The following is a 7,273-nucleotide window of genomic DNA, read 5'->3' on the forward strand; positions in this document are numbered from 1 at the left end:
AGGGAGCTTTACTCTGTATCTAACTCTGTGCTGTCCCTGTCCTGGGATTGTTTGATGGGGGACGGTGTAGAGAGAGCTTTACTCTGTGTCTATCCCCGTGCTGTCCCCCTCCTGGAGTGTTTGTGGGGGGTGGTGTAGAGAGAGCTTTACTCTGTCTGCAACCCTATGCTGTCCCTGTAGTAGAGATGTACAGCACGGAAACAGACCCTTCGGTCCAACTCGTCCATGCCGACCAGATATCCTAAATTAATCTAATCACGTTTTGCCCTGGAAGTGTTTGATGAGGGACAACGTGGAGAGAGCTTTCCTCTGTATCTGACTTCCTTCTGTTCCTGTCCTGGGAGTGTTTGATGAGGGACAGTGTAGAGAGAGCTTCACTTTCAGTGTCAAAGAGCAGAAGGAGTTTTGTCCTGTGAAATACAATACTGCAGATACTGGAATTCCGAAACTTTTTTTAAAGAAAGCCAGAGAAACTCAGCGGGTCTGGCAGCATCTGTGGAGACAGAAACAGTTAATGTTACGAGTCAAATATAACTTTCCTACGGTTCCCAGTTTGCCCAGCACTTTGTTTTTATTTAATGTGTATCTAATGCCTTACTGTGTGTATGCTGGGTGCTGACGTTGGGTCTGTACTGTGGGAGAAGCTGTGTTGTGCAGCGACCAAGGTCACACTGTAGAAGTTGTTATTAATGTAACACAACTGCCGATCCTTGCTGTGTGAGTCTTTCTCATTTCCCTCTCTACACCTCAGTTTGTTTCTCTCTGTCCTGGTTTCTCTGCTCCCTTAGTGTATTTGCCTCTTGCTTTCTGTCTCCCTGTCTCGTTCTGTCTGTCTGTGTCTCTGCCTCTCCGTCTCTACGTCCTGTCTCTGCCCCTCTCTGCTCCCTGTCGCACTCTGCCCACTTCTGTCTCTCTCACTGCTCCATCTGTCTCTCCCCCCACCGCCAACCAACTCCATGTTCCTGTGTACTAATGGTTTGTTTGTCTGTTTCTGCCCCCTCCACAGGACTGACCCTTGGCCCCAGTTGGGACAACTGTGACCGTTCACTGTGAGCCGCCTGTGTGGAGGTGAGTGCTGCATTTGCTTGGATGCTGTCTGTTGCAACGTGCCAGTCCAGTGTGTATTTTCGGGACAGGGTGGAGGTTGTTTGTACGTGAAGGATGGTTATTTTTGGGACTTGACATGGCTTGTTTGATTCCGGGTCTGTTTTGCGGCAGGAGGTTTCCGAGGGATATGGGGGTCAGAGGGCAGGGGCGTGTGCAGGGTCCTGCTCCAGCCCTAAAGCGCACGGTCTCGGGGAGATCCCAGGCTTGAGACCTGGCTGAACCCCACATCTCGGGCTCAGGATGTGGGGAGGAAGGGTCTCACGTTTCTGTAGTGCCTTCTGCCCCACGACATCCAAATGAGCCACAGCCAGTGAGTGGCTCCCTTTCAAAGAGTAAACATTTTGTTGAAAGCGTTTGTCGACAGCAGGATCCCAGGGGCGGATGTTGTGAAACTGACTGGGCACTTCCTGTTAGCCCCAGGACATGGTCAGTGTTGGGAGGGTTGGGAAGCCGAGAGAATGTCCCCTGCACTCCTTCTGAAAGGCTGGCGGGTCTTTTACAACACTCAACCTGACACAAAAAGAGGATAGGCACGTTGTTGAAGGCCTCAGTCAGAAGGTGGCACCTCCCACAATCCCTTGGAGTGGGCATCTGGTTTGTTAGCCTGGATTGTAAACTTGAACCTGTGACCTTCTGACTTGGGAGGTCTATGTCCAACCCGTTGAACCCCGGCTTTGTTGAAGAAAGGTAATGTGTGTCATCTGATGAAAGGTGTGTGATCGATAAATACCATTTTCAAGAGTTTGGATTTCAAAATAGTGGCATATGAAAGAGAGGGTTACTTTCATGAACAGTAAATGTCAGATGCAGGAACAGTGACCTAATGTGTCAAAGTTCAGGGGACGCCGGAATGTTTGTGGAAAATTGTTTATGACTGGCAGGGTAAACACTGAAGGTCGTCAGCTTGGTTTCGGTTCAGGATATTTGAGGATCGATTGTAGTTGAAGAAACTAGAGATTGAGAGTTTTTTTGGGTAGTTAGTTGGAAGGAGACCTGACTGATGTGAGAGCCAACTATAGTTTCTTGAAAAGCTTTTACGAGTTTAATGGAATGTTACTTCAGCAAACAAGTTTAGTGTGTGCAACTTCCATACCAGCAGTGTTAATGAGAAATCTGCAGGTTATTAAAAGCTAAGAAGATTTAAGTTCTTGGTTTCATGAATGTTCATGTAAAAAGATTCCATAGTTCATTGGACAGAAGCTGAGGAGAATTGGTTAAGTAAAACTTAAAGTTTTGATATCGAGGCATCATTTCTCTGGATTTGCATCTCTATAAAGTGATGTGATTGGGAAGAAAGTTGTAAAACAATGTTTTGCTGTGTATTGTAAGATACTTCTTGCTGTGTTCAATGTCTAGATGGCTTGGTTTTGTTTTGTTTTTATTTTTGTCTTATTTTGTAATCAATTCTGTCGTTGAAGAAACTCTTAAGCTTCGTGCGACTGTGTTTCAGCGACTGATCGCCATGTTAACGAAAGTAAAGCCAGATTTCAGTCTTGTCCAGTTGTGCTATCAGCTGGGATTACCCCGATAGCTTTGGCTAGAGGGCAGGATTGGATCCAGTTTGGTGGGTGGATTCAAGGGTGGAGATTGTTCAACAGGCAACCTCTGTCTGTCTCTCTTCCTGGTTTTGAAGATCTGGGTTGCTGAAGAGAGTATTTTCATAGCCCAAAGCCCACTGGTGTGTTGAGGGGGGTGGGGGGTGGGGTGGTGGTGGGAGAAGGGGATGGGGATGGGGCATGGTGTAGCCCAAGGGAAAGCTGTTTTGGTAATGTTAAGGTGATTCCAATTGGCCAAGCCAATGGGCAGCTGTGTCTGGGTCATCAATGGCCCAATTCATCATCAGCTTACCTCCGTACAGCGCCTTTAATGCTGGGAACCATTCTCAAGCCAAGTGATTATCAAGCAGAATTTGGCACTGAGCCATGTAAAGAGATATCGGGGATAGGTGGCCAAAAGCAAGGGGAAATTTAGGGAGTGTCTTAAAATAGAAGCAAGTGAGAGCCAGAGAGGTTTCGGGAGGGAATTCCAGACCTCGGGGCCCAGCCAGATGAAGGCACGGCCGCCAACAGTAGAGTGATTGGAATCAGGGGATGGTCAAGAGGCTGGAGTTGGAGGAAAGATCTCACGGGTGTAGGGGCTGGAGGAAGTGATGGAGATAGGGAGAGGCTGTAGGGGCCAGAGGAGGTGGCAGAGATGGGGGGGGTGTGGTGTAGGGGCTGGAGGAACTGACGGAGATAGGCAGGAGGTGTAGGGGCCAGAGGAGGTGACGGAGATAGGGAGGGGTGTAGGGGCTGAAGGAGGTTACAAGGATAACCTCCTTGGGATGGGGGGGGTGTAGGGGCTGGAGGAGGCTACAGAGGTAGGGAGGGGTGTAAGGGGTGGAGGAGGTTACAGAGATTGGGAGGGGTGTAAGGGGTGGAGGAGGTTACAGAGATAGGGAGGGGGGGTGGGGGGTTACAGAGATAGGGACGGGGTGTAGGGGGCTGGAGGAGGTGACGGAGATATCAAGGAAGAGAAGGAGGAGTCGGAGATGGAGCAGGTGAAGGTGAGAGCCGGGTGGAAATTGGAAGCAAAATTGATCAATTTTTCCTGTTCAGTACGAGATAGGGATGCGGCCCTGATGATGTAATTGATGTATTGGATGAAGATTTGTGGGGAGATTGGAAGGGGAAATGTTCCACATGCCGCACGAAGAGACAGGCATGAGTGGGGTCCATGCGGGTACTCATGGCCACACCTTTAAGCTGAAGAAAATGAGAGGATTTAAAGGAAAATTTGTTCAGAGTGAGGACGAGCTGAGCCAGACAGAGGAGGGAGGGTGATGGATGGGGACTGTTCAGGCCTTTATTCCAGGAAGAAACGGAGACCATCCTGACTGGGTAGTGGACGTGTAAAAGGATTGCACGTCCATGGTAAAGAGGAGGCGGCTGGAGCCTGTGAACTGTAAATTCTGAAACTGAAGTAAGGTGTCGGAAGAATCTCAGATGTGCGTAGGGCGGACAAGGGGAGGAAAAATAGTTAAGGTGGGAAAAGGTGAGTTGTTCGGGACGGGAACAGGTGGCAGCCCTGTTTGTGGATTTTGAGGAGTTAGAAGCAGGCTGGGATAGGGTTAGGATGGGAGGCTGTTCAATTCCAGGAAGAAGTGGAAGGTCCCGAGACCATCCTGATGGAGGATGGACGTGTAGAGGGATTGCACATCTGTGGTGATGAGGAGGAGACTGGAATCCACGGCCGGTCTGTTCAATAACCGAAACTCGCCAGCCCAGGCGACATCCTGGTAAATAGCGCTGGAGAGGGTATCATATCCCTCCTATAATTGGATTCCAGAACTGCACATAGTATGCTAGCTGTGGCCTAACCAACATTTTATACAGTTCCAGCATAACCTACTGCTCTTAAACTCTATGCCTCACCTAATAAAGGCAAGTATACCATATGCCTTCTGAACTAACTTATCCATCTCTCCTGATACTCATAGAATCCCTACAGTGTGGAAACAGGCCCTTCGACCCAACAAGTCCTCACCGACCCTCGGAGCATCCCACCCAGACCCATTCCCCTATAACCCACCTAATCTATCCACCCCTGAATACTGTGGGAAATTTAGCAAGGCCAATCTGCCTAGCCCACACATCTTTGGACTGAGAGGGGAAACCGGAGCACCCGGAGGAAACTCATGCAGACACGAGGACAATGCGCAAACTCCACACAGACAGTCGCCCGAGGGTGGAATCGAACCCGGGTCCCTGGGGCTGTGAGGCAGCAGTGCTAACCACTGAGCCACTGTCCTGCCTTAAGGGACTGGTGGATGTGCACACCGTGACCCCCTCTGTTCCTCGGTGCTTCCCGGGGTCCTACCGTCAATCAGTGTGTTGCACAGTACCTGACCGACTCCTGCCTCTCTCCTAACTGCCACATGTAAGCCGGGGTCGTGGGGGAGAGACATTTGAGATGGCAGAGGCAGGGGGCATAGGTGAGGGCCAATGGGGAGGGAGGCTCAGAGCCAGACTCTGATGGAGCGATGTTCTTTGAGTTTTCTGAAATGAGATTCTGAATGGGGATTTGACAGTGCGGATGGTGAGATGGTGTTGCTGTTAGTGAAAGAGCTTAGAACGAGGGACCCGGTTTAAAACGAATGAGTCTCCCATTTAAGACTGAGGTGAGGAAGAATTTATTCTGAGAGTCATCAGTCCTGGGAATTCTCTCCCACATGGAGCAGTGGAGGCTGGGTCAGTGAATACACTCCAGGCCGAGTAGGACTTTTGATCAACTAGGGAGGTCAGGGAAGTAGAAAGCCATGCTCTCTCGAACAACAGAACAGGTGTGAGGGGCCGAATGGCCTACCCTTGCTCCTAATTCCTGAGCTGCGAGGGTGGTGGTTTTGTGAAGGCCAGTTATTGCTGGGCGTCAGGAGGCAGATCGAGTTCAGATGGGAACGGCAAGAAGTTGAAATGAAAATTGAGAAGTACTGTCTTCAAGATTCAGACACGTCCCTTTACCGTTAGTCGCAGGCAGCGGTAATAAACTCTCCGAACTCTGCAGTGTGACCACTTTACGTCAGTATAAGGCCTCGATCCTGTCATTCACCCAAACCCTGGAGTCCCTCAAAGCAATGGTAGTGTCATGGTAATGTCGCCAGATTAGCCAACTCCCAGGCCTAGTCCTAGGGCCTGACTTCACAGCAGCTTTGGTGGGATGTAAATTCAGTTCACCATCTGGAGTGAAGGCTAGTCCCTGTGATGGTGACCGTGACAACTAGCAGTAATCTGTTGCAGAAACCTACCTGGTTTGCTAATGTCCTCCAGGGAGGGGTATCAGCCGTCCTTGCCCCCTGGTTTTGGGCCTACATTGACTGCAGACCCACAGCACAAGGGGCTTGATGCTTAGCTGTCCTCTGGAAAGTGCCCCCCCCGAAGACCTGAGGAGGAACGTGTAGCGGGAGGGTGCAGGAGCTCATGTTTCCTGTGAAGGTATCTTGTCGGTGCGTCCAAAGACCATCAATAACCACAGGAGGTCAGGAGTAGTTAGAGAGAGAGTTGTGGGGGGTGTGTGGTTGGGGAGTGTGGTTGACAGAAAGACCCCTGACATCACCCGTCCAATAAAAGCTGACCCCACGGGGCAAAAAGTGAGCCTGATTTGAGAGTTCTGGTTTGAGGTTGAAGGCTTTGGGTTTGTGGAGATTTTTTTTCCCTATTCATTTTGTGGGATGTGGGCATCGCTGGTTGGCGAGGATTTCTTGCCCATCCCTAGTTGCCCCTTGAGAAGGTGGTGATGAGTTGCCTTCTTGAACCGCTGCAGTCCATCTGCTATGAGTTGACCCACAATGCCATTAGGAAGGGAATTCCAGGATTTTGACCCAGTGACAGTGAAGGGACAGCAATATATTTCCAAGCCAGGACAGTGAGTAGGAACTTGGAGGTGGTGGTGTTCCCATGTATCTGCTGCCCTTGTTCTTCTTGATGGAAGTGGATATGGGTTTGGAAGGTGCTGTCTGAGGATCTTTGGTGAATTTTTGCAGTGCATCGTGTAGATAGTACACACTGCTGCTCCTGATCTTTGGTGGTGGAGGGAGTGGATGCTTGTGCATGTGGTCCCAATCAAGCGGGGGCTGCTTTGTCCTGGATGGTGTCAAGCTTCTTGAGTGTTGTTGGCTGCACTCATCCAGGCAAGTGGGGAGTATTCCATCACACTGATCCGTCTGCTCCCTCAGATGTGACATTAATGAGGTTAAATCAGTTGGTTTGTCTAGCCTGGAATTTATCATTGGGTGAATTGGTTTGGTCTCATACCAACATTGACACAGAGATGTACACCTTGGGGCAAGAATCTGTGTCGCCTGGGGACGAGGGGGTCGGTGTGAGAGAGCGATGGAGTGGGGGCTGAAGCGGCTGTGTTTAGTTAAGCCCTTAGTGTGCTGCCAAGCCAACATCGACTTGTTGGGATCCTTGTTCCAGAATGTTCCACAGGTTTCGGGTTTCACAGGGATCAATGACCCTGACTCAGCTTGTAGTTCGGATCCTGTAGCCGATGCAAACAGAGGGGTGCGTGGGAGCGCCGGACCCCCATTACCTCTCAGTGATCCTCGGGCGATTATTTACCTCTCGAGCGTCGCCACCTTGTTTTTAAAAAGGCATGTAACGCATGGAATTGATCGCGCTGCCTGGAG

At 50.2% G+C, this 7,273-nt stretch overlaps 1 protein-coding gene across 1 annotated transcript in view; it reads left to right on the top strand.

The window, feature by feature from the left end:
* Nucleotides 1-997: 997 nt before the first annotated feature.
* The window catches only part of LOC109924747 (lysine-specific demethylase 6B), a 94,264-nt gene continuing 87,988 nt past the window's right edge, over nucleotides 998-7,273 (top strand). Inside the window, exon 1 of the mRNA XM_048620066.1 lies at nucleotides 998-1,068. The gene's annotated coding sequence lies outside the window, so the exon portion shown is untranslated. The remainder of the gene's footprint in view (nucleotides 1,069-7,273) is intronic.

Source organism: Rhincodon typus, chromosome 45, assembly GCF_021869965.1.
Source record: "Rhincodon typus isolate 14 chromosome 45, sRhiTyp1.1, whole genome shotgun sequence".
NCBI lineage: Eukaryota > Metazoa > Chordata > Chondrichthyes > Orectolobiformes > Rhincodontidae > Rhincodon > Rhincodon typus.